Source organism: Cryptomeria japonica, chromosome 4 (genome assembly GCF_030272615.1).
Source record: "Cryptomeria japonica chromosome 4, Sugi_1.0, whole genome shotgun sequence".
Taxonomy (NCBI): domain Eukaryota; kingdom Viridiplantae; phylum Streptophyta; class Pinopsida; order Cupressales; family Cupressaceae; genus Cryptomeria; species Cryptomeria japonica.
Genome location: NC_081408.1, coordinates 283,640,197 through 283,665,659, shown reverse-complemented (window position 1 = coordinate 283,665,659; position 25,463 = coordinate 283,640,197).

The window sequence follows — 25,463 nt, the reverse complement described above, 5'->3', positions numbered from 1 at the left end:
AATGGTCATGTCAATTGTCAGCTTGGCTCTTTCAGTTTTAGGAGTATGTTAGTATTGATTGACTCTTTTGGTATGAGGATTATTTATGTTATAGTTGATTTTATTGTCACATGGTTATTTATGTGGCGTTTGATTATTTGTCTATTTGTTGAGAGATTTGATAGTTAGTATTATTTATTTTTAGTTATTTGATTTAAGTTATTTGAGCTTTTGATTATTTTATTCATGATTTTTAGAATTATATTATTTATTTAATTAATAATTTTGTAACAATTATTTAATTAATTATTGATTATTGATTATAGTCTAAATATTAATTAATATTTAATATTATTAATAATAAATTATTTAATAGTCAATTTATTTAATTATGTTTTCTATTGGTGAAATATTTAACTAAAAAATAACTATAGTTCATAATGTATTAAATAATAATTCCTATAGGTCTATAGTTTAAATACTAATATTTATTTTGTGGTATGGTAATTATACCTTAGAATATTAAAATATATTTATTCCACCTATTTATAATATATGTTAGTATTTCCTACCTACCCTATTCTCCTATTGGAGGATTTTATTTTGGGGAAACCATAGGATATGGGAAAAATATTCCAAAATGGAATTATCCTATTGGTTGGTTTTCTAGGTTTTCTTGTTTATTGTTTCCTTTTAATGGATTCCTTGTGACTGTTCACGGGTTCCATTCTTTGGTTTTGGATTCTTCGTGGGTTGCTTGCACTGGGTTTGGAAGAGATTTGGGTTTGGATTTGGATTGCAAAACTTGTGGGCTCTCCTTCAGCGACCTACCATCACATGGGTTGTAGGTTGGAGGCCATACCCTTGTTGTTTATCCTTGTTTTCATTATCTGCAAGTGTTTACTCCATGAATGTTTTGTGTGAGGGATAAGGAAATAGTTCATTTCATTCTCTCTATTCTTAATGGGAATGATTGGGAATTCCATGGGTTATGAGACCTTTATTTGGATGAAAGTTTGGAAGTTATCTTTTATGTGGTTGTCATGAATGCACAACTTGGGATTTATATGTATTGAGATTCCTTTCATTTATGATATTATTTTATTTGGTTATTGTTGTTTTGGAGATTTTTTTCATGTTGTTAAATATTTAAGGGAGTTTGGGGAGTTGAGAGGAGAGAGCCTTGTGAGCTTCTAGTCTGGCCTTGTTGTGAGGAAGACTCACATGACTCATCTCCTTCTGAGACATTTTATATTTCCATTTTTGTAATGTGTTTTTATGTTTGGAATAAGTTTATTATTTGTATTTATATGAGTGTTGAGTCTATTTCATGATTTGGATTCAAGATTTGGTGTTTGATGGTTTTGTGAACTTGCGGGAAATATTTTTCCGTCTTGAAGTCTACATTATGTTTTCAATTGGAGTTTCTTGGGTGAATGTTATAATTTTATTTTGTTCACATATTATTATAGTTCATTTTTTATGATTCCAATGAGTATAAATATGTCATATTTGGCTCATTATGTTTCAAGTGGTTTTGATCCCACAGTTAAACAGTTTTCTGCCAAAATTTACATTTTTTTCCTATGCACTGAAATAATGACCATATGCTCTAAAATAATCACCACATGCACTAAGAGATCACACATATTTGATAAATCATCAGAGATATACTCCACTTTAGAGAATATATGTGCCATTCTGTGTATTTTTAAGGTTTTATCCAGTTTGAAGTTTGTTTGATGTTAGTTAGATTTTGGGCCGTACTAGAGGGTTTTTAAGGGCATTTATGATTAAAAATGTATTCATATTATTTATTTTTTATTTTTGTATGTGTTTCATGCCATTTGAGTTGTTTGTGCTTCCTCTCTTGTTGATGCATCAAGAGAGAGATTGAGATTCTTTTGATTTTGCACCAGCAAGTGAATTGGCCTTGCTAAGACTATTTGATGTTTCATTTAAGATTTGTATGGGTTTTCTTATGGCCCTTATGATGTTTTTTCCAAGAGGCTCACTAGTTTCGGTTCTCATGTGTGACCTTTCACATATTTCATTCTTATGAGATGAGATCATTGGTTGTGTATAGATTGCTTATGATTTCAGATTCATGTATGTTCTCGGATTTGATTATGGTTTTGGAGCCTCTTGTGATTATTATTGTTTGGATCCATGTTAGGGGGAGTGGGCTTCCTTGTGATGACTTGGGTCATGAAAGATAGGTTTCCATGAGGTTCCTTGTAAAGACACATGAAGTCTATACGACCAGGGCACATTGGAGTTTACCTTGATTTGTAAATAAGTGATAACCTAATAATTGATGGGTTGGGTAGCTACATTCATTAATAATATTCTAAATTTAATCAAGCCTCATGACTTATTCCTATGGAGGATATTTTAGGATAAGCATGAGAAGGCCATGAAGATGGTAAGCTAATCTCCTTTAGTCTCTCATAGGTTGAGATGGCTCCACATATCCATCAGGCTAGTGCCTTATGTTATTATGTTTTTGAGCATGGCATGTGATAACACTCCACTCCTACATGTGATTCCCTTGATGATTTATGATTATGCAATATTGGATGCATTTCATGTCTTGCTGAATTGTACACCTCTGGGAGTTTATTCTTGTTGTATTGTGTGAGTTCTTTCATGAGCATCCTTGTGTGGTTAGTCTCTTTGGTTGGGGTGCTAGTTTAGGTTTAGAGTGTGTGTTGGGGCCTTGTGTCATCTCCTACCATGAGGGGTGGTTCCTTTGTTTCCACGTGGTCGACTGGTTGGTTCTTTTTAGCCATTGGTAAGTTCTCTTGGATTTTTCTTGTGTGGATATGGATTCTCCTTCTTGATGGATTATGGATGTACCTTGTAGAATATTTATGCAATGAATATGATGGAATGCATGGATGTAGTTGATGAATACTAAGAGGAGGGGTGAATTAGTATACAAAAAATTACCAAACTCAAACACTTTAATAGTTTAGCAGTAAATCGGTAAAACGGTTTTACAAACAAACTAGTTAACACAAATGCAAACCAAACAACAAATAAGGAATTCACCCATAGAAGAACAATAACCATAACACAAGATATTTTGATGTGGAAAACCAAATGGGAAAAACCATAGTGAGATGAAATTCACAAGTAACTATCTACAGAATAGTAACTAGACTAGTTAAGATCAGACCGGTTAAGGTCATACAATGTTCTTTACCAGAACAGATCCTGTTAGGAATCTCAATCTCTATTAGGAGATAAGTCCAATTAAAGACTACCTTGTGAGAGGATTTCAAATCCATAGTTGTGAACCATCTTGTTAGAGGACTTACAAAGGCTCTGCCAAGCCTACCCAGTTAAGGGTTTCAATACTTGTCGAAGATGTAAGTAATCAACAAGTGAGTGACCCAAATTCTAGCACAGTATGCTTGGTTAGATCCTTGATAGCTCATTATTAATGAATTTTAGCATTACTTCAGTCTTCAGACACTTCACACTATGTTTCTTCACACAGACCTATTTTCCTCTAGTAATCATACATACAATAATCTAAACAATCACCTTAAAACCCTTACTACAACTAAAACCCTAGACATGATGTCCTTATAAAGGAATCTAATTTCATGTTGGTCCAATAGGATTACATTGCAAGTTCCTAGGTTCAGTGTATCTAGACACATTTGGTAACACAACACAAAATCACCACCAAAGTGTTGGTAGATGGTAACTCATCACAAAAATAATACTGGTTGGTAACTCATCACAGAGTATTACCTGTTCATACATTTACCGATTACTGATTGGTAATTCAGAGTATTACTGGTTCATTTATTAAACAGATTACTGGTTGACAAAAATGAAGACTGGGAAAATGATAATGGCCGCTCTAGTTCCTTCGTTCCATTCCACTTGAGATCCTCAAACCGCTTGAGGTCTTGATGCTACTTGGGTCTTCATACCACTTGAGATTGGTAAACACTTTTTTGCATAACACCGGTAGTCTCAAGACTACGACATAATACTAGTTAGGAACAAATACCGATTGAGCATAACTCATTCCTACCAAAAATGATCTCAAAGCTAGTGTGTGTCCATTAATGACAATCACAACATAATTATCAAAAATGCCAACAATCTCCCCCTTTGGCATTGATGGCAACACTTAAGAAAAATTTTGACAACTAAGTGTTTTACCAAAAAAATGCCATAATCAAAATTACTCCCCCAAAGCATATACACTATCCCTTTGTAGAAAATACAATCTATACTACTCCCTTACAGATATAAACATGAAAGTATACATAGCATGCATCAAAAATTTAAACACCAGAATACTACTCCCCCTTTGCCAACAATGACAAAGTATAGCTGAAATACCCTATTTCCATTAAAATAATAAGTTTATGACAATAAAGAGTGAAACTTGTCAGAAATTGATTTAAAGTCCTACATAAATTGCTTTGTGGATAAGGACCATGACTCAAGCAATGAGGTAACAACCTCACTCTCTATTTGCATTTGATAGACCTGTTCTTCCATGGAATCCAATGTACTCATCTCTTGAGTGACTATTAGGGCACCCATATTGAGATAGAATTTCTAGAGAATTTGCAATCGTGGAAGTAGAACCAGTTGAAGTTCCTGCAAATCTCAAGTCCCATTGCTGATCTCTAACTCTATTCTTGTAGTCTGGAGTTGAAACCGGTGAACGGTTTGCCCATAAGCAGTGAAGGAATCATATGGCGGCTTGAAGGTGCTTATGTATGACTGCAAGTCAGATTGTAGCTTTTCTTTCTATGCAAGCACATCATCACAGAAGAGATGGGGTTGGCATATCTTACTGAGCAGTAGATTCCCCTCATCCAGAGCATCCCTTATATCTTTTTGTGCTTTTTGTAGATTGGACTAGAGCTCATTTAACGTCTTCACCAAGGTAGTGTTCAGAGCCTTATGATGCTTCTTTTGTGCACTGGCTTCAACCACATCTTCTAGGCATTGCACCTAGTCTTCTACAACTATGCATAAGAGTTTGAGTTGTGCCAGAGAGGAATCAGTGCTTGGGAGATTTATACCGGGAATAAAACAGGTAAGTGTTTCCATTGCAGTTTGAATAACATCTTCTTCCCTTTTCCTCCTTAGCGCTTCTAGTCGCTCTTTGGCAAGCTTAATTCTTTGCAACAACTTCGTTTCATTGGCAAATTGGAGGTCAATGGGATTGGTAATGTCAGCCAATGTAGGTTGACTATCAATTGCCTTTGGGGTCTCCACCTATGTGCTCTGTGTTGCTTCCTCCTTCTCTTTGGTTCTTAGCTTATCTTCTTTTGCCTTCTTTTGGTCCTCTGCTTCTTGCTTTCTTTTCTCTTCTTCCTTCTTCTTCTCTTCTTCTTTCTGCTTCTTTTCTTCTTCATCCTTCTTCTTCTTCTCTTCTTCCTTTCTCTTCTCGTCTTCTTGCTTCCTCTTCTCCTCTTCCTTTCTCTTTTCTTCTTCTTGTCATTTATCTTCTTCTTTCTTTTCTTCTTCCTTATTCTTCTTCTCTTCCTCTTGTTTCTTCTTCTCCTCTTCTTTTCTTCTCTTTTCCTCTTCTTGTTTCTTCTTCTCCTCCTCTTTTCTCTTTTCTTCCTCTTTTCTATTTTCCTCTTCTTCTACTTGTTTCTTCTTTTCTTCTTCCTATTTCTTCTTCTCTTTCTCCACTTGCTCCTTGGTAGCCTTTTCTTTGTCCTATTTTTCCTATCCTGCCGCTTTTGATGGTGTACCCGGAGTAACATTTTCACCATTCAAGGCATCAACATCAATAGGGTCCATTTGATCAGTGATCGGTTCTCCTTCACTGTCATATACCTCATCTAATTTATTGGTTGTTGGTTCTTGCTTAGCTTTCTTGTTGGCTTCAGCCACTTGATGCAACCTTAAAGAAGCTTGGGCATGAGAGTGGGTATCTTTTACCACTTCAAGAACTTTTCCTTCTAACAACAAGAGTCTCCTTCTTCTGATGAAGAAGAGGCCTTTGTATTTTTCCATCACTTCATAAAGTTCTGAATTTGACACATTAAGAAAATATTGTGCAAATATTTTCTCTCTTATTTCTTGTTCCTTCTCTATGGCAATGCACCATTTGTAATCTAAATAATTATATAAAGAATCCGATGTCACAGATCTAATTTCTGATGGCGACCAGTCATTAACACATAAATATTGAATGACTTCCTGTTCAACTTCCTCTTTCTCATTGTCATCGAAATCATCAAAACATTCTTTCAAATCACTAAGAAATTTTCTTCTAACATTCTTGATTGTCCTTTGACAATGTGACAGGTTTATAAGAGGAAATATCAATATTTACTGGTGCAGATGTTGCCAGTTCATTGCTGGTTGTCTTTATCTTCTTCCATGTGTACCTAGTCTTCTTAGGCTGTTCTTCAAACATAGTGTCCTCTGAGTCCGGTGTGTTGCCTTTTGTCTTTTTTCATCCTCTCAAATACCTTGGTAGGTGCAACTTCTAGTTTCCTCTTTGTTGGTGACCACTTGGTCACTTTGGGACTAGCTGAAGTAACTAGTGCCGATACAGATAGCACTTCCTTTCCCTTATTTACTTGAGGTTCTTTTCCTTTCTTTATTGAAGGTTCTTCAACTAGTCTGACCCTTTCCAAATAGGTGTCGATTCTCTTCTTCTTTGGATCAAGAGGTGAGGTGATTAGGGTAGAGGCATACCCATCTAACATGTCATACATTACCTCATAGCCCAGGGGTTCCACTTCTTCCTATCTAGTCTCAACCACCTCCATTATGCACTCATCAACTTTGATGGTGAAGTAGATGTCCTCCTCATACATCTTGACAATATCACCAGATATTCTTACTCTTTGGCTCATTTTGCATTTGAACTCATCAAAGTATTTGTTTAGAACTTCTGGATAATTGGTTCCAACCACTTGAAGACTTTCTTTGATTTGCTTTGTAACCGGTTGGTCGAAAGACCACTAAATATCTCCAATTCCTGGGAAGTAACCTTGGAAGTAGAAGAACAACCCAACCAATAGTTGTCCAAACTTAAATCTCAAGGCATTGTCCTATTTAATTGACTTCAGATTTACCAAAAGTTGCCTATGCATACAGGTGCATAAATCAAAAGAGGCATCTTCTTTGATCATTCAGTAGGCAGCATTTATTGCTGCAACAAAGACAGAGTTGATTCTGCTAGCATAGAATGTATGGTAACCTATCACCATGTAGGCATACTTGACCATATCATCATTGATGGGATTGATGGTCATTCCTCATTGGTCACTCACAGAACCAGTGAGCTTGGTCATTTCAGTCTTGCTGATCTTCCTTAGGGCTGGCACTTCATCGATGTTATAGAAACTGGTGATGGCATGAATTTCTTCCGATGTGATGTCGTGTGTCCACTCTAAGTACATTTTGTCACTGTGCACTCTGCTCAGAATGATGTAGATGTGATCATCTGTTAACTCTTCAAGGAAGTAGACTGCATTATGAAACCTTTTCTTTTCCAAGATGCTATATTCCAATTTAATCTTTTTGTCCTTCCTATAGAATAGGCTTAATTGAGAATGGATCATTAGCGATCCTAGGTCTTCAATTTTGCAGTCAATATAATCTGAAATTCCTTCCTCAACTATGACTCTAGTGGGTATTTGGGATAGGGCATTATATTTTGCCTTCCGTTGGATGAAATCTACTAGATCAAAAGGTGCACTAGAACTAGAGTGTGATGTGAAGGCCATGATAAACAAAGAAATTCAAAAAATACCTTTTTAAACTAAAATTTAGGGCTTGCAGATTCCACTTTTCCATAGACTCCTTTGGTTGCTGTAATATTGCTTTGTGTTTAACACTTGACCGACTGATATTGGCTTCTGATTCTTCTTCAAGGTTTTGAAAACTCTTTGAATCGCAATGCAAGTCACCTTTCGTCACTGTGCACTTGAAAACTTCTTCGCTCAAAAATTGATAAGTGAAAAATGGCTTGAAAATTCCTTTTAAACAATTTCTTCACCTACCATAATAAATGCTCCACTATTAGGGTGTAAACCCTAATTTGTCTTTTTACGATTTCAGATCTTCTACCAAGAGACAAGTGTCATATACCAGTTAAGGTCTTTTACCGGTGTAGATTAGGGTTTTGAAATATTTCACCGTTTGCTCCCCTTAAGCTTTTCTGATGCTTAGTTTGTTGGTTCAGCGACTTCCACACTAGGTGCAGAAACTGGTTCCTCTTGTAACACTTCATTGGATTTCTTCTTCCAAGTTGTCTTCATATCTGATTGAATAGTTTCAACATCAATCTTTCCTTCTGGAGTGACTGGTATATCATCTGATATATTCTTTCTAGTTTTGCAAAATCTTGCTGTATGACCCAGTTTGTTGCAATGATAGCAAACCATTCTAGGTGCTCTCCAAGGTCCATTATTCATGTTTCCATTCTTCCTTCTACATGTTGCAATAGTGTGACCATGACCATGACAAATCAAAGAGTTTTCTCTCCATCCAGTTACTGCTTGATACCCACCGCTACCTGATTGATGATTATAGGTATTAAACCGGTTTGGATTATGGTTCCCAGAGGGTTTAGGAAAAACTCCTTGACTCCTTTGAGGATACCTTCCGGTACTGTGCATGATAGACTTGCATTCAAATGCACTATGCCCAAACTTGTTGCATGCATAACAATTACCATTGAATCTATTGGGTCTACGCTTATCGTTTAGAAAATAAAGAAAATTATTGTAAGCCTTACTTCTACATACATTGGCAGTGTGTCCTTCCTTGAGACAATTAAAGCAAACATGTTTGAACTTCTGCTTACCTTTATCCTTTGGTGTTGGTTGCTTCTTTGATGCTCCATCTTTTATTCCAGAGGTCTCACCTTCCTCATATTCAGAGAAATCAAGTCCATTAGTATTCTTTATCGGTTTAGCTATTCAAGCTTTTGCTCTATCTTAATAGTGCTTTTATTGAATTCGGCAATTATTTCCTTTGACTTAGTGAGTTCTTTGGAAATAGTAGCATTAGATTCCTTCAAGGTTGCATTCTCAAAAATAGCCATGTTTAGTTCACCTTTCGCTTCTTCTTTTTCCACATTACTCTCTTGGAGATGAGTGATGAGAACACTGATTTCTTGCTTCAGCTTGGAGATCTCATGATCTTTGTCTTTTACAAGATCTTCAGTTTTCCTCCAGTTCTCAAGCTCTTGACACATTCGAATAGTCAATCCTTCCAACTCCTTTCTCAGGTTGGTATTGGATTCATTCAGTTTTTCCACTTCTTGAACTATGGCTTCCATGTCCACTTCATCAAAAGAACTATTTTCACTTAGCTCCATCAGTTTTTCAGCATGCTCTCTTCTTTTTGCCTGAAAGGCCTTATATTTGGCTTTATGTTCATCATAAGCTTGCTCAGTCTGAGTGAGCCAATGAGTAAGTTCCCTCATAGTGTATTCCCCCATATCTCTTTCCAAGTGGTTAGACTTATAGAAAGGTTGGCTCTGATAGCAATTGATGAATACTAAGAGGGGGGGGTGAATTAGTATACAAAAAATTATTGAACTCAAACACTTTAACAGTTTAGCAGTAAACCAGTAAAATAGTTTTGCAAACAAACTAGTTAACACAAATGCAAACCAAACAACAATAAGGAATTCACACACAGAAGAACAATCACCATAACACAAGAGATTTTGACGTGGAAACCCAAATGGGAACAACCATGATGAGATGAAACTCACAAGTAACTATCTGCAGAATAGTAACTAGACCAGTTAAGGTCATACAATGTTCTTTACCAGAATAGATCCTATTAGGAATCTCAATCTCTGTTAGGAGATAAGTCCGATTAAAGACTACCTTGTGACAAGATTTCAGATCCACAGTTGTGAACCACCTTGTTAGAGGATTTAAAAAGGCTCTGCCAAGCCTACCTAGTTAAGGGTTTCAATACTTGTCGAAGATGTAAGTAATCAACAAGTGAGTGACCTAAATACTAGCACAATATGCTTGGTTAGATCCTTGATAGCTCATTATTAATGTATTTTAGAATTACTTCAGTCTTCATACACTTCACACTTTGTTTCTTCACACAGACCTATTCTCCTTCTATAATCGGACATACAACAATCTCAACAATCACCTTAAAACCCTTACTACAACTAAAACCCTAGATATGATGTCCTTATAAAGGAATCCAATTTCATGTTGGTCCAATAGGATTACATTGCAAGTTCCTAGGTTCAGTGTATCTAGACACATTTGGTAACACAACACAAAATCACCATGAAAGTTTTGGTGGATGGTAAATCATCACAAAAATAATACCAGTTGGTAACTCATCACAGAGTATTACTAGTTCATACATTTACCGATTACCAGTTGGTAACTCGGAGTAATACCGGTTCAGTTATTAAACAAATTACTGGTTGACAAAAATGAAGACTAGGAAAATGATAACTACCACTTTAGTTCCTTTGTTCCATTCCGCTTGAGATCCTTGAACCGCTTGAGGTCTTGATGCCGCTTGGGTCTTCATACCGCTTGAGATTGGTAAACACTTTTCTGCATAGCACCGATAGTCTCAAGACTACTACATAATACTAGTTAGGAACAAATACTGATTGAGCATAACTCATTCCTACCAAAAGTGATCTCAAAGCTAGTATGTGTCCATCAATGACAATCACAACATAATCATCAAAAATGCCAATAGTAGTATCTTGTATCTAGTAGATGGAATCATGTAAAGGAAAGATCTATGTTCAAGATGTATTGTTATGTAAATGTATTTGTAACCAATTCATAAATGGTAGCTAGGATATGTCATGATTTGTGAATGTGGCAATGATATGTATGCATATGTTCTTGTTAAATTAAGGGAATAATTTCATGTACCCAAATTTGGCAATAGAGTTGCAATTGAACTATATGTGATTTGTAATATGATCTTCTTACATTGGTTAGAAAGAAATTTTATGGTTATTCTTTAGGTTGTGATTTAACATGTGAAAGAACCTTGAGAAATGGAATAATCTTAAATGTGAGTATTTTGGATGTTAGATAATACGAGATGATGATATCTCTATGTGTATGCATTGGTAATTAGGAAAAGTATGCATAGAATACAAAAAGGATTATTGAAAGAAAAATATTAGAACTCTTGCATTATGCTTTGGGGTTATTGTCAGATGAAATGACCATGTTAAGAAAGGGGTTGCATGTGTAATTAGATTTGGAAAGGAAACTATGGCTTTTGGACTTGTGGATATACTTTTGGTTCTATGCAAAAATAATGATGTTATGAAGGAATTATAAATGTGATAGATCATGTTGCTAATAGGTTAATCATGATGGAGGAGACATATATGACCATGTGAGAATTTGAATATAAAATAAAATTAGGCTAAAAAGGTATTGAGGATTTATAATGAAGCTAATATCAAATGGATTGATTTGTATAGTAATGGAATGTGTATCATGCTAGATAAATAGTAAATGACTTGTATATGTTGTATGCCATGTACTTGTATTGAAAGTAATGGATTTATATTTTTATTTGTTTGTAAGTTGATAAATGAAATTTATGATTGAAGGATTAGTTTGATGTTGTGATTTCTCATGCTTAAGTAAATTAATAAGAGAATTAGTTTATCATGTGGATTGAACAATGAATTATAGTTTATACATTTTGAGGAGATAATCATAATATATGGAATGAGATCATGTTAGTGCTAGAAGTGATTGAAGTATGTTTAAATGGATTATCAAAGATGGATTTTACCCATGTATTAGGATTGCATCATCATGGAAAAGGAAAAGAGCATATAGATACGAGATGTTCAGTTAAAACACATTTGGATTTGATGGATAAAATGAATGTAGGATTATGGGGTTTTCTTGTATTTTAAAAGAGGGAATGGAATATGCTACTAGAATGGTATAATAGTATGCATTTTATCATGGATAGATAAGCTAGTGGGTTAAATATCTCATGATTAGGAAATTAAATATGATGCAATAATTAAAGATGGAATATGTTTATCATGTGAGTAGGCTATCATTATGGAAGTTAAATAAGTAATGGCATTTAAGTACCCTAGGGAAGGGTTAATGATGTTATATTATTTCTGCTTGCGTAAATTAGTTAAATGTGAGATAATGTATGTTCATAATGTTTAAATGGTTAATGAATGTAGTAATGGAGATGTTATGGATTACATTAGTTGTTTTTAAAAGTTAACTAAAAATAATTATCTCAATTAGTATGATAGATGATTAGTTTTCTCTAGGGTATTTTGTTGGGCATTACACCTTGCAAGATAATTGTTTGATTGCCTACTGGGCTATGGGATGGCGAGAGACTCCACCGATCTCATCATCTCCTTGCCATGTATTATAATTTTTATTGTTCATCTAGCGGCATAGGATAGTGGGATACACTTCTAGCTTAATATTTTGTTTCCCCACAAGTTCATTCAACCTCAATTGTTTGCAGTACAAGATGGTAGGGAGCCTTGAGCTCCTTCATTTTCTTACCTTGCAAGGTAATTTTTCTTTGGATTTTTAGGATGTGGGATAGAAGGGGCTGCTTCTATTCTCTATAGTATCCTTATCCCAGATGGTCATTACTTCTTCTATTTCAATATTGTGGGATAGCAAGATGCCACCCCTGCTAAGACACAAAACTTCACATGAACATGACACAACTTGGGTAGAACAATTAGCAATAGCCAAGTGGATGTTGATGGACACAAGAAAAGTGGACCACTTGACATGGAAACCACTATGTTGAGGACACAATCTATTGGTATATCAATGAAGCCCAATGAAGAAAGAATATTTTCTTGTTGAACCATCTTACACCAAAATGGAGATAGCTTTGCTGAGACAAAAGCCTTGTCTCACAAAACAATAGTCACTGAAGGGATTTTTCACCTCCGCAATCTAATGCCAAAAATCTCTCCCTTTCAAATTCATGTCAACCACATACTTTTTACCTCTCTCTCCTAGTTTGACAAAAATGGAAAAGGGCCTGATAGACACATACATAGGCATGTTCTTCTCCCCTATGACCATCTCTATGTGAGCAACTTGGGACTACATGTTCCTCTTGAAAACTAGATGAACTATTATTACAATATAAAAGACAATTCAAATCTCCCCCTAAGAACGAGCATAAGATTAAAGGATGAAAATGATGGAATAGTAGGCTCCCTCTGAACAAATGAATCTCATTAACTTCTTAGTTTCTACATGAAGGAGGAACAACCCTATATTTCATCTTGAGATATTCATATGTATCTTTAGGTAGGGGATTGGTGAAAATGTCTCCAACATGTTCACCTATAGGAAGATATTCCGGCTTGACCTCCTTATTGGCTACCTTCTCTCTTAGAAAATGATGTTTGATTGATATGTATTTTGTCCTTGAGTGCATGAAAATATTATTTGATATGTTTATTACACTTGTGTTGTCACACATTATGGGAATAAGATTTGAAAACTATACCTAAATGTCCTTGATAGGATTCTTACCTCTTGTTGTGCCATGATACTAACCTATCTCCAAAGAAGAAAGGTCCACCACTAGTGCTCTTCTTGTCATCTCACATCTTTCCCAATCTACATCAGTATAGGCTTGCAAAGTGAATTCTCCTTTCTTTGGTTACCATAAGCGATAAGTAAGCGTCCCCTACAAATACGTGAATATTGTCCTAATAGAATTGGCATGTGATAGCTTAGGAGCTGCTTGAAATTTTTCCACCATACACATATCTTAAACTATATTAGTGTTGGGCACAATGTGTTACTGAGAGGGGGGTGAATCAATGATCGATACACTTTTAATCAAACAAGGATATACCAGTTAAATATAATGCAAACAGAGTGCCAACCGGTAGACCAAAAAATAAAAGCTAAGTGCATGAAAGGATTTTCTATAACATCAATATAACTCATACACAAGAATGCATCACATAACACAAAATATATGAGGAAAACCCAATGTGGGAAAAACCTCAATGAGAATAGATGTTGGAGATCTTCTACTCCAATACAACCTCACAATGTAAATGATCTAATTACAATTTTAGGGCACCAACCCAAGGATAAACAATTCATGATTTATGTGCACTGACTCAAAGAGCACCAACCCCTAAAAAATTTATAGGCTACAACCTAAAGGAGCTACAACCCCTACACTAATCACCTACTCAGTTAAAATAATATGATGGTTCAAATACAAAAATAACTTCCCTGTTGCAAATGATGTTTTTCAACCCTTCAATACACTTCTCTACTGGTTCTAATCTTACTGGTTTGTGATCACTCTATATGCATGGAAACTGAACATATCTGCTAATTCTAACTCTACTAAGTCTTCTCTCCCTCTTTCTATTGAATTCAACTTACACTTGATCACACTTTATTAAGTTATATCTCAACCGGTTTGTCACCTCTGCATTTTGCACTCTCTATCAGTTTGTTCCTTACATCAGTTTACCCCACTTCTCCTTACTATTAAAATATTCACTCACAAACACTCCAGATGTTTATCTCTTCAGCTCTTAGATAGAAATTTCACTCTATCGCTCAGACTTCAACATCAACAACTATCTGTCTTAAGTCGCCATATTTAAATAGATGTTTTCCCTCCAAAAACCAATTCAAATAGAGGGCATCTATGGTTTCCCTCCACCAATCAAATCTTCATCAAATCTGATTCAATATACCCTAGATCGATCACCTGCATTGAGGAAATCCATTTGTATACGTTTTTATTCATTCAACGCATGTTTTTTAAGAATAGTAGATCTACCCTTTCTTTTCTGCCTTGATTTTGTTGACCTCATTTAAGATGTTGTTTCTTACTAAAGGTCAAACTACAATCCTGATGTCATGCTTCAATCACTATGCCAACAGCTGCCTGATCATTTTATGTCATCTATTCTTCCTCAAGCCGCACCAATCTGATATCGACCCATGATTTGTGGCTATTTAATTTAATGTCGACTAACTCCTCTAACAATCATGTCGATGAAAAATTCATCAACATTTGCATGCTCGCCACCTTAGCTCCATGTGCAATCACATTGGCATACACTCATCTCACTGACACAGGGTTAGTTTTAACTGGAACATTCGACAAATCCTCATACCGGCACAAACCCTTATCGATAAAACCTTCTTCTGGTTCTATTCTGCAACATACACTACACTAGTAGCTCAACTTTACCTCTAGTGGTTTGTGATCTTTTTGACACTTTGCCTCTTCATCACAAACATTATCACAAACAAACAACCATCCTACATATTGGTTACAACTTGTCATGCCAACACACAACTTCATATCACCTCTTACTGGTGATGTCATTGACAATCTCAATATCTGCTTGTCTTCCACCATACTGGTTGACAAGTTTTCATGTTTAATCTATCTTATGCTGGGTACATTCTTCTGCATACCGATATATACTTAGTTGACATCATTTCACCATACCAACAATCTCCTACTCACCGGTTGACATCAATGACAACTCAATGTCAATAATCTCTCCCTTAGGCATTGATGTCAACACACACTATACTAATATCTCTCCCCCTTTGACAAAAATGGAAAAGGGAACCTTGGTCTGACAAAAAATGTTGGATACTGTGATTAACCAAGTTCAGCTACCTAAGATGATAGATAAATTGAATAGACAACTATAAAAATCATAACTTATGCCTACAATCGGTAGGACACATTCTCCCCTTGTGTCCATGCATCATGATTCAAGGGTCATAATATAATAAACATTATTGAATCCCCCTTGATTCATAGGATCTAAGAGTTTTCACCATAATTTGGGATTAGATTCTTAACCCGACCACTATTTTTTCATTGAATGCACAACCAAGACTATGGCCTAGACAATGCTTCGCATAGGCCTAATTAGGCATCATAAGAAAGGAATCAAGTAGGACCTAGGGTAGGAGTTAAAATATGTTATTTGACCTATTTTCACTCTTAAACATCAACCTCAACCTTGGCATTAAGCCCTTCTAGTTTATCCAACACCAAATGCACCCTATGGGGCTAGGCTCTAGTAGCCCTATTCTGAGAAAAATTTCATCATATCTTTTGATTTACTGATCAAAGGGCTGAATTGAAAAAAATTTGAGATACCCTTCTGGAATTTTTTGAACATATATTAAAACCAAAGTGGGGTACTTTGGACCAACATGTTCAAAATTAGACCGATATAGTCATACAAAGGCTTAATTAGGCCTCCAACAACACTACAACCACCTCTTAGACCCTCCACTAACCTAAAAACCCAACTTGGAAAGAAAGGGAATGCCAAAAATGAAATTATTACATAGGTTTTAAGATATACTTGGCTATTTGGGTACCCAAACCAACAACATATCACTCAACCTTGTTAAACCGACCTAATACATGGAGATATTAGGCCTTCAACTGCTCAAAAGCCCACTTAACCCCATCCTATGCAAAAATAGTTCAAAAACCACTTGGAAAACCCTCATATCTATGATTCCACTAAGTCTTGAGTCACCTCAATAGTAGAATGAGTAAATATGCACAATTCTAGATAAATCCCTCAAAACTAAGGGTTTTGGACCAGTCCGAACAAAATTGTTTGTATAATGAACAAAACCCAATGAAATCACTGAAAACTAGTGCCAAATGAAAGGTTACTTAGATAACTTTCCAACAGGTCTATCCTTTATGTCCAATTAATCTAAAATCGAGATTTATGATACAAAGTGTAGTGTTTTTCTACAAATTGCAGAGAAAATTTTCATAAAATTGCCTTCAACTTGGAGTTCTCCATATAATGGCATTAACCAGCCCCTTCCAAATATCTAAGGAGTCATTAAATACTCTAAAATAAATTTATATAACCACCATTTGAATTGGTTAGCCATTCAACCACCCTTTTGAATGCTAAGTGTCTTGACAATGTTGAAAAGTTGTCAACCAACTTTTCAAAAGTGCACAATTTGCACTTTTTGACACCAAAGACCCCTAAAATTTTGAAGACACCTCAAATAGGACATATAAACATGAAACACATTAGAGATACCTCCATACCACATTTTTGGAGGCATTGGCCTAGTTTGACCAAGATGTCCCTATTTGAGTACATTCAACAAATTGGCACCAAGGCCTTACAAAATGAGACAAAAGGACACCAACAACTTGGAAATGGTCCTTTGAGACCTTATTATAGAAAAAATGAGCAACAAAACATGGAAACAAGAAAAAACATCCTGAATAGGTCCCATGGATCAAACTGTGCCCCTACACCATGCTCATGGGGAAGAAGATTGTCAAGTCCCACGTGAGAAGAGGTATTCAATTGGGACACCATGTTGTTTAATGTCATCCTCTATCATCCAAGTAGCATCTTCTTCAAGGAGATCTTTCCACTTGATCAAATATTCCTTGTATGTCTTTCTTTTAGTTTTCTTCACCACCCTAGTGTCAAGGATACACTCAAGCTTCAATGGCTGGCTAGGGGACAACTCCTTCACCCAATCATCATATTCATTTACTACTATACCAGAATTAGAACTTGCAACCACAAAGCTTTTATATGGAAATAAATTAGATACATTAAAGATGGGGGATATGGCTACCTTGGGGGTAACTCAATCTCATATGCATTGGGACTAAACTTGTGAACAAACTCAGTATGGTCCTATCTTCTTCATCATTAGTTTAGTGTACTTTCCCTAGATAAGTCTTTCCTTCTTTAGATGTGCCAATACCAAATCGCAAACCTTGAATTGTAGGTCTCTCCTCTTCAAATCTGCCCTTTCTTTGTACTTTTCCACATTGTTTTGAAGGGTTTTCCTTACTTGTTGATGAATGTCCTTGATTGCTATAGGAAAATATTCTCCTTGAGCACTCCTCCTATCAATCCCTTGCAAGTCTCTCAATTCATACACAGCTCTAGGGTGCATCCCATAAACAACTTCAAATGGGCTCCTTCCAATGCTCTTATTCATGGAATCATTATAGGCATACTATGCTTGAGGTAGAACTAGATCCCAAGCCTGCCAACATTCTTTGGTAAGACATCTCAAGAGGTTTCCCAAGGATCTATTAACAAATTATGTTTGGCCATTTGTTTGTGGATGATAGGCTGAGCTTTAAGATAGTTTTTGTGCCAAGTTTCTTCCATAAGGTTCTCCAAAAGTGACCTATAAACTTGGAATCCCTATCAAAGACAATATTCAATGGTAAACCATGAATTCTCACTTCTTTGAAGAACAAACCTATAATTTGAGATGCATCATTAGTACATTTGCATGGAATAAAGTGTGTCATCTTGCTAAACTAGTCAACAACCATAAAAACACTATCAAAACCTCTTGGAGTTCTAGGCAGCCCTAGTACAAAATCCATACTCACACTCTCCCAAGGCCTATTGGAAAGTGGTAAGGGTTGATAAAGCCCTGCATTTGAGGAAGTACCTTTGGCCTTTTCAAAAATAGAACACCCTTCAACATACCTCCTTACATCAACCTACATTTTTGGCCAATAATAGAATCTCCTAACCAAATCCAAAGTCTTGTCAAGCCCAAAATGACCCCCCAAAATCCCATAATTTTTTTTCTTTAATAATATTGTCCCTCTTTGAACATCTAGGTATGCATAGCTGACTCCCCTTGAAGAGTAAACCATTCTGAAGAAAAAAATCAGAATACTCATTGTGGAAGGTACTGGAGGATTGTTCAAAAACCTCATGAATCTCTTTGAAATCTGCATCATCATGGTACATGCCCTTGAGTGCATCTATCGTCATAGGTTGAAATTGAATTTATTGGACCATGAGGGCTCTCCTACTAAGAGAATCCACCACATTATTAGCTTGACCTTTCTTGTACTTTATAGTGAAAGTGTAGGCTTGCAAGGATTCAACCCACTCCATATGCCTATGATTAAGCTTATCTTGTCCATTCAAGAAAATAAGAGCATGGTTATCAGTAAAAACAACAAATTATATGGGCAGAAAATAATGTCTCCATTTTTAAAGAGCCTGCACCATAGCATACAATTTCAAGTCATATGAAGAGTACTTCCTTTTTGCATCATTGAGTTTCTCTGAGAAGAAGGCAACCGGTCTGCCCTTTTGGCTTAACACTGCCCCTATGGCCTAGTTACTAACATCAAATTCAATGGTGAAAATATTATTAAAATCAGGGAGAACAAGTATAGGTTGTTGTGCTACCCTTTTCTTCAAATAATCACAACTCTTATCAGCCTCATTAGTCCAAGAAAACTTACATTTACTTCCAACTTTAATATTATCTATCATAGGTGCACAAATCTGATTAAAAATATTTAGAAACTATCAAACCCATGTAACTTCTAACATCACCAGCTGACCTTGGGGTTGGCCAATTAAGAATGGCCTCTACCTTGGAGGGATCCATTTTCAGATTCCCCTTGGAGATGACAAAACCAAGGTACACTAGTTCTTCCTTCATGAAATCACATTTCTCCATATTGATCATGAGTTTCTCCTCATGTAACCTCTTGAGAACCATGTCCAAATTCTGCAAATGTTCTTCCTTTGACATGCTAAACATGAGAATATAATCAAGGTAAACAACAAAAAATTTACCAATAAAATGTTTCAACACCTCTTTCATTAGGTGCATAAAGGTACTATGAGCATTTGACAACCCAAAGGGCATCACCATCCATTCATATAGGCCTTCATTAGTCTTCAAAGAATTCTTCCATTCACCCCCCTCTCTAATCCTTATTTGATGGTAACCGCTCTTAAGATCAATCTTTGAAAAGTAACATGCTCCATCCAAATAGTCCATTAGGTCCTCAATCTGTGCCATTGGGAATCTATATCTGATAGTGATCCTATTAATGGTTCTTGAATCTATACAAAGTCTCAATTTACCATCCTTATTGGGTGCTAGGATGGTGGGTACTACACATGGGCTCAAACTCTTCCTCACCAAACCCTTATCTAGCAGTTCTTGCACTTGCCTAGAAATTTCTTCATTTTGGGAAGGTGTCATCTTATAGGAAGCTTTGTTGGGGAGTATGACACTTGGAATAAGGTCTATATAATGATTGATATCTCTAACTGGAGGTCTATTATTAGGCATTTCATCAACTAATATACCCTTGTATCTCTCCAACAATTGCAACACCTCTTTAGGAGTGTCTTTCTCCTTATTTATCAACAAATATGATTCACCTTTTGGCTTCAAGGTCAAGGAAAACCCTTGTCCACCCTATTCTTTCAAGGTTCTTGAAAACTCCTTCTCACCTACCACCATGACACTAGAGCCAACCTACCTATATCCACTCTCATCCGGTAAAGGTTTCAAAGTGAAAGACTCACCATTTTTGGTTATAGTGTAAGTATTTTTCTACCCATCATGTTGAGAATTAAGATCATACTGCCATGGACATCCTAGAAGTAAATGGAAAGCATCCATGGGAATCACATCACATAGGAATCTATCCTTATAACCCCTAATCTAAAAATCTACCCAAGATTGTTCATTTACAAGCACTTGTTGTCCCCTACTCAACCAAGACACCTTGTAAGGGGTAAGATGAGGAATTTTATTCATTCGTAATTTCTCAACCATTTCTACTGATACCAAATTATCTCTGGATTCTAAAACAACTATTTTTCTACATACCTTTCCTCCAGATTTACAAGAAGTCATAAGAAGTGACTTCCTTTGTGGTGGCTCCTTGGTGCTTGGCACCTTCAAAAGTGTTCTCCTCATTATTAGGCTCTCCCCATATTCTGGATATGTAGGCTTGGTTGGTGCATTAACACTTTGGCTATATTCCTCTTGCACTAGCTGATTCCTCCTATCACCTCCATGAGAAATAGAGGCTTGTTTTTTAGGACATTTGAAGACTAGATGTCCCACTTGGTTACAGTTGTAGCATCTACTAGTAAATTTACTTGATCCTCCTCCTGAACCATCATCCCTTTCTCTTCCATAGGGCCTTCTCCCTCTAAGAATTCCTCTACCATTAGAGTCTCCATTTTATTCATTTGGATTTGATTCTCCTTGTTGTCTTTGGGACTGATTTTTGCCTCCAAAGTTTCCTCTTCCTCTGTAATTCCTACCTCTTCCTCTACCTTGTTGGTCACTATTCCTCTTCAACTTTTCTTCGGCCCTCAAAGCCACTTGAAAACACTCATCCATGATCTTAGGAACATAAGGTTGATATCATCTTGGATATTAAACCTTAGACCATTCAAATATCTATCCATCTTTTCTCTTTAAGTATCCACATGTCCTGATCTCAAATTGAGTTTATGAAACTCCTTAGCGTAGGCAGCCACATCCATATCTTTCTGTTTCAATTTTTGCATCCTCTTGAACACTTGAACCTCATAAATAGCAGGTAGGAATTTTCCCTTCAATTTTTTCACCATCCTATCTAATGAATGGATCATAGATTTTATTTGTTTCACCCTTTCTCCTTGGGTGTAGTTCCACCATGTCAAGGCAGAACCCTTCAACTTGGTCTTGGAAAATTTTACCTTCTTATCTTTGGGTATTTCCTTGCACTCAAAATAGTTGTTCAAGGCATCAATCCACTCTATCAACTCATCAGCATCCATTTTTCCTCCATAAATTGGAATCTCCATCTTCACATCAGCAACATCCCCTTTAACTGACTTCAAGGCATTGATGAACCTTCTTTCTTCAGGAGGGATCTCCTCTTCTTGAGGTCTTGCAAGAGGGGTCTCACTTTCACCTTCTTCTCCTTCTTCCTCTTCAACATCACTATAAATCTGTTCAACCCTATCTCTCCTTCTCTCGTTGGCCTTCAATGCTTCTAGTTCTTCTCTTAGGGATTTCAACTCCCTAGCTATTGTTGATACAGCCTTTGGAGGCATATTTCCTACTCAAAATAACTTTCTCTTCACACAATGGTGCTTTCCTTTACCAAACCAAATGTGGGTCTCATACTACTATTATTTAGAGGATCTAAGAGTTCTCACAACAATCAAGGATTGTATTCTAAACCCCACAACCATTTTATCATTGAATGCACAACCAAGACTATGGCACAAACAATGCTTCACATAGGCCTAATGAGACATCTTAACAAAGGAATCGAGTAGGACTTGGGGAAGGAGTTAAAACATGTGCTCTCACCTATTTTTACTCTAAAACATCAACCTCAACCTTGGCATCAAGCCTTTCTATTTTATCCAACGCCAAATGCACCCTATGCACCTAGGCTCTAGTAGCCCTATTCTGAGACAAATTTCATCATATCTTTTGATTTACTGATACAAGGTTTGAAATGAAAACATTTTTAGATATCCTTTTGGAAAAAAATTGACATATATGAAAACCAAGGTGGGGTACTTTGGACCAACGTGTTCAAAATCAGACTGATACAATCCTACAAAAGCCTAATTAGGCCTCCAACAACACTACAACCACCTCTTAGACCCTCCACTAACCTCCAAAACCAACTTTTAAAGAAAATGAATTTCAAAAATGAAAGGATTACATAGGTTTTAAGATATATTTGGTTGTTTGGGTACCCAAACCAAGAACATATCACTCAACCTTGTTAAACTGGCCTAGTACATGGAGATATTAGGACTTCAATTGCTCAAAACCCCACTTAAAATCCTCCTCTACAAAAATGGTTCACAACCCACTTGGAAAACCCTCATATCTATCATTCCACTATCTTGAGCCAATATATTAGTGGAATGAGTAGATATGCATAATTCTTAATAAAGCCCTCCAAACTAAGGGTTTTGGACCAGTCTAGACAAAATTGCTTATAGAATGCAAAAAAAAAAATTGAAATCACTCAAAATGAGTGCCAAATGAAAGGTAAGTCAGATAGATTTCCAAAAATTCCATCCTTGATGTCTAATTCATTTGAAATTGAGGGTTATGATACAAAGTGCAACATTTTTTTGGGAAATTGAAGAGAAAAAGTATATAAAATTGCCTTCAACTTGGAGTTCTCCATACAATGGCATTAACCAAACCCTTCCAAACATATGAGGGGTCTATAAATACTCTAAAATAAATTTCTATAACCACCATTTGAATTGGTTAGCCATACAACCACCCTTTGGAATGCTAAGTGTCTTGACAATGTTGAAAAGTTATCAAGCAACTTTTACAAAAGTGCACAATTTGCATTTTTTGACACCAAAGACCCCTAAAAGTTTAAGTCACCTCAAATAGGATATATAAACACCAAACACATCAGAGATACCTCCATACCACATTTTAGGAGGCATTGACCTAGTTTGACCAAGATGTCCCTATTTGAGTACTTTCAACAAATTGGCACCAAGGCCTTACAAAATGAGAAAAAAGGACTCGAAAAGATTGGAAATGGTCCTTTGAGACCTTATTATAGAAAAAATGAACAAAAAAACATCCAACCAAGAAAAAACATCCTAAATAGGTCTCATAGAGCCAAATGTGCCCCTACACCACCCCTGAACCATACGTCTCTCTACTCATTTAAGTGTTGTATGATGGTGGGACAACTCCTAATTTTTGTCTCAAGTACTCAAATATGCACAAAGGAAGTGGATTTGTGAATATATCAGCAACCTTATCATTGGTAGTAACATACTCTACCATTACCTCCTTGTCAGCTACCTTCTCTCTCAAGAAGTAATACTTGATTGCAATGTATTTTGTTCTTGAGTGCATTACCAGATTCTTGGAGATGTTGATTACACTAGAGTTATCAAACCGGATTGGTATAGGCTCCGGTATCTCCACCTGTATGTTCTTCAATGTCTCCTTCATCCATAACACTTTTGAACAACATCTAGCAACATCTATATATTCGACCTTAACAATGGATAATGAAATTGAGTCTTGCTTCTTGTTGTGCCATGGTACTAATGAGTCTCCTAAGTAGAAAGAACCTCCACTTGTACTTTTTCGGTCATCAATACTTCCTACCCAATCTACATCAGTATAATCTTGTATTGAGATGTCTCCTTTCTTTGGATACCATAGGCCATAATTGATAGTTCCTTGCAGATACCTGAAGATTCTCCTGACTGCATGTAAGTGAGACTATTTAGGAGCACCATGGAATCTTACTACCATGGAAAATGCTTGTACAATATCTAGTCTAGATGTTGCTAGATATAATAGACTACCAATCATAGAACTATACAAGGTTTTCTCAACTTCAAGTAACTCATCTAGTTTTCTCAACTTACAACTCGTAACCATGGGAGTACTTACCGGTTTGTTGTCCTCCATTTGAAATTTCTTTAGCACGTCTTTAAAATACCTGGTTTGTGAGATGAAAATTCCTTTCTCCTGCTAAGAGATTTGCAAACCAAGAAAATAGGACAACTCACCCAACATGGACATCCCAAATTTTGTCTTCATCTAATCTACAAATTCTTGGCACATGATGTCCTTATCTCCACCAAAGTTAATATCATCCACATATACAACAACTATAATCATGTGATCTCCATTTACCTTGACATATAAGTTACTGTATGCATTCCCTTTCTAGAATCCTTGCTCCTTCAAGTATTTATCTAGCCCAGAATACCATGCTCTAGGAGCCTTCTTCAAGCCATACAAGGTTTTCTTCAATCGGCATACAAAAATCTCATCATCATGTAAAAGATAACCCTCTTGTTTTTCTATACACACCTCTTCTTCAAGGTTACCTTTCAAAAATGCAGATTTGATGTCCATTTGGTAGAGCTTGTAACCTTTATAGGCAGAGAAAGCTAAAAACATACTTATTGCCTCTAACCTAGCAAGCAATGCAAAAGGTTTCTTGGAATTCACTACCTTCCACTTGAGCATATCCTTTGCAAACTAGCCTTGCATTATGTCAGATTATTTTTCCTTCTTCATTCATCTTGTTCCAGTAGACCCACTTGGTACCTATGACATTCTTGTCTAGTAGTCTAGGAACAAGTTCCCAAGATTGATTTTTATCGATTTGTTTTAACTCTTCATCCATGACATCTATCAACTTTTAACTCTTGCTAGCTTCATCAAAAGTTTTGGGCTCAAGTTTTTTCATGAGACATAAATTTACTTGCTCATCATTCTGGGCTAGTCTCCTTCTAGTTTGCACACCTTAAATTTTTATCTCCTATGATCTGTTCTTCTGGATGATTCTTCTGCACATACTAGTTGGATTTATTGTTTGGTGCTTCTTCTACTAGTCCACTGTCATATTGATCTTCATGCTCATCATCTGAAACATCAATATAGGTTGTTGGTGTAGATTCTTTCTTATGTAGGTCTTCATATATTCTCACATTTATACTATCAACCATTTTTCTCAATTTCTTGTTGTAGCATTTGTAGGCTTTTCTATTGGTTGAGTATCCGATGTGCTAGCCTCATTCAACATTGTTCTATTCGTTTCCTTTACTATCTTATTCCTCCTTTTTATCACACCATTCTATTGTGGTGTTCTTGGTATTGAAT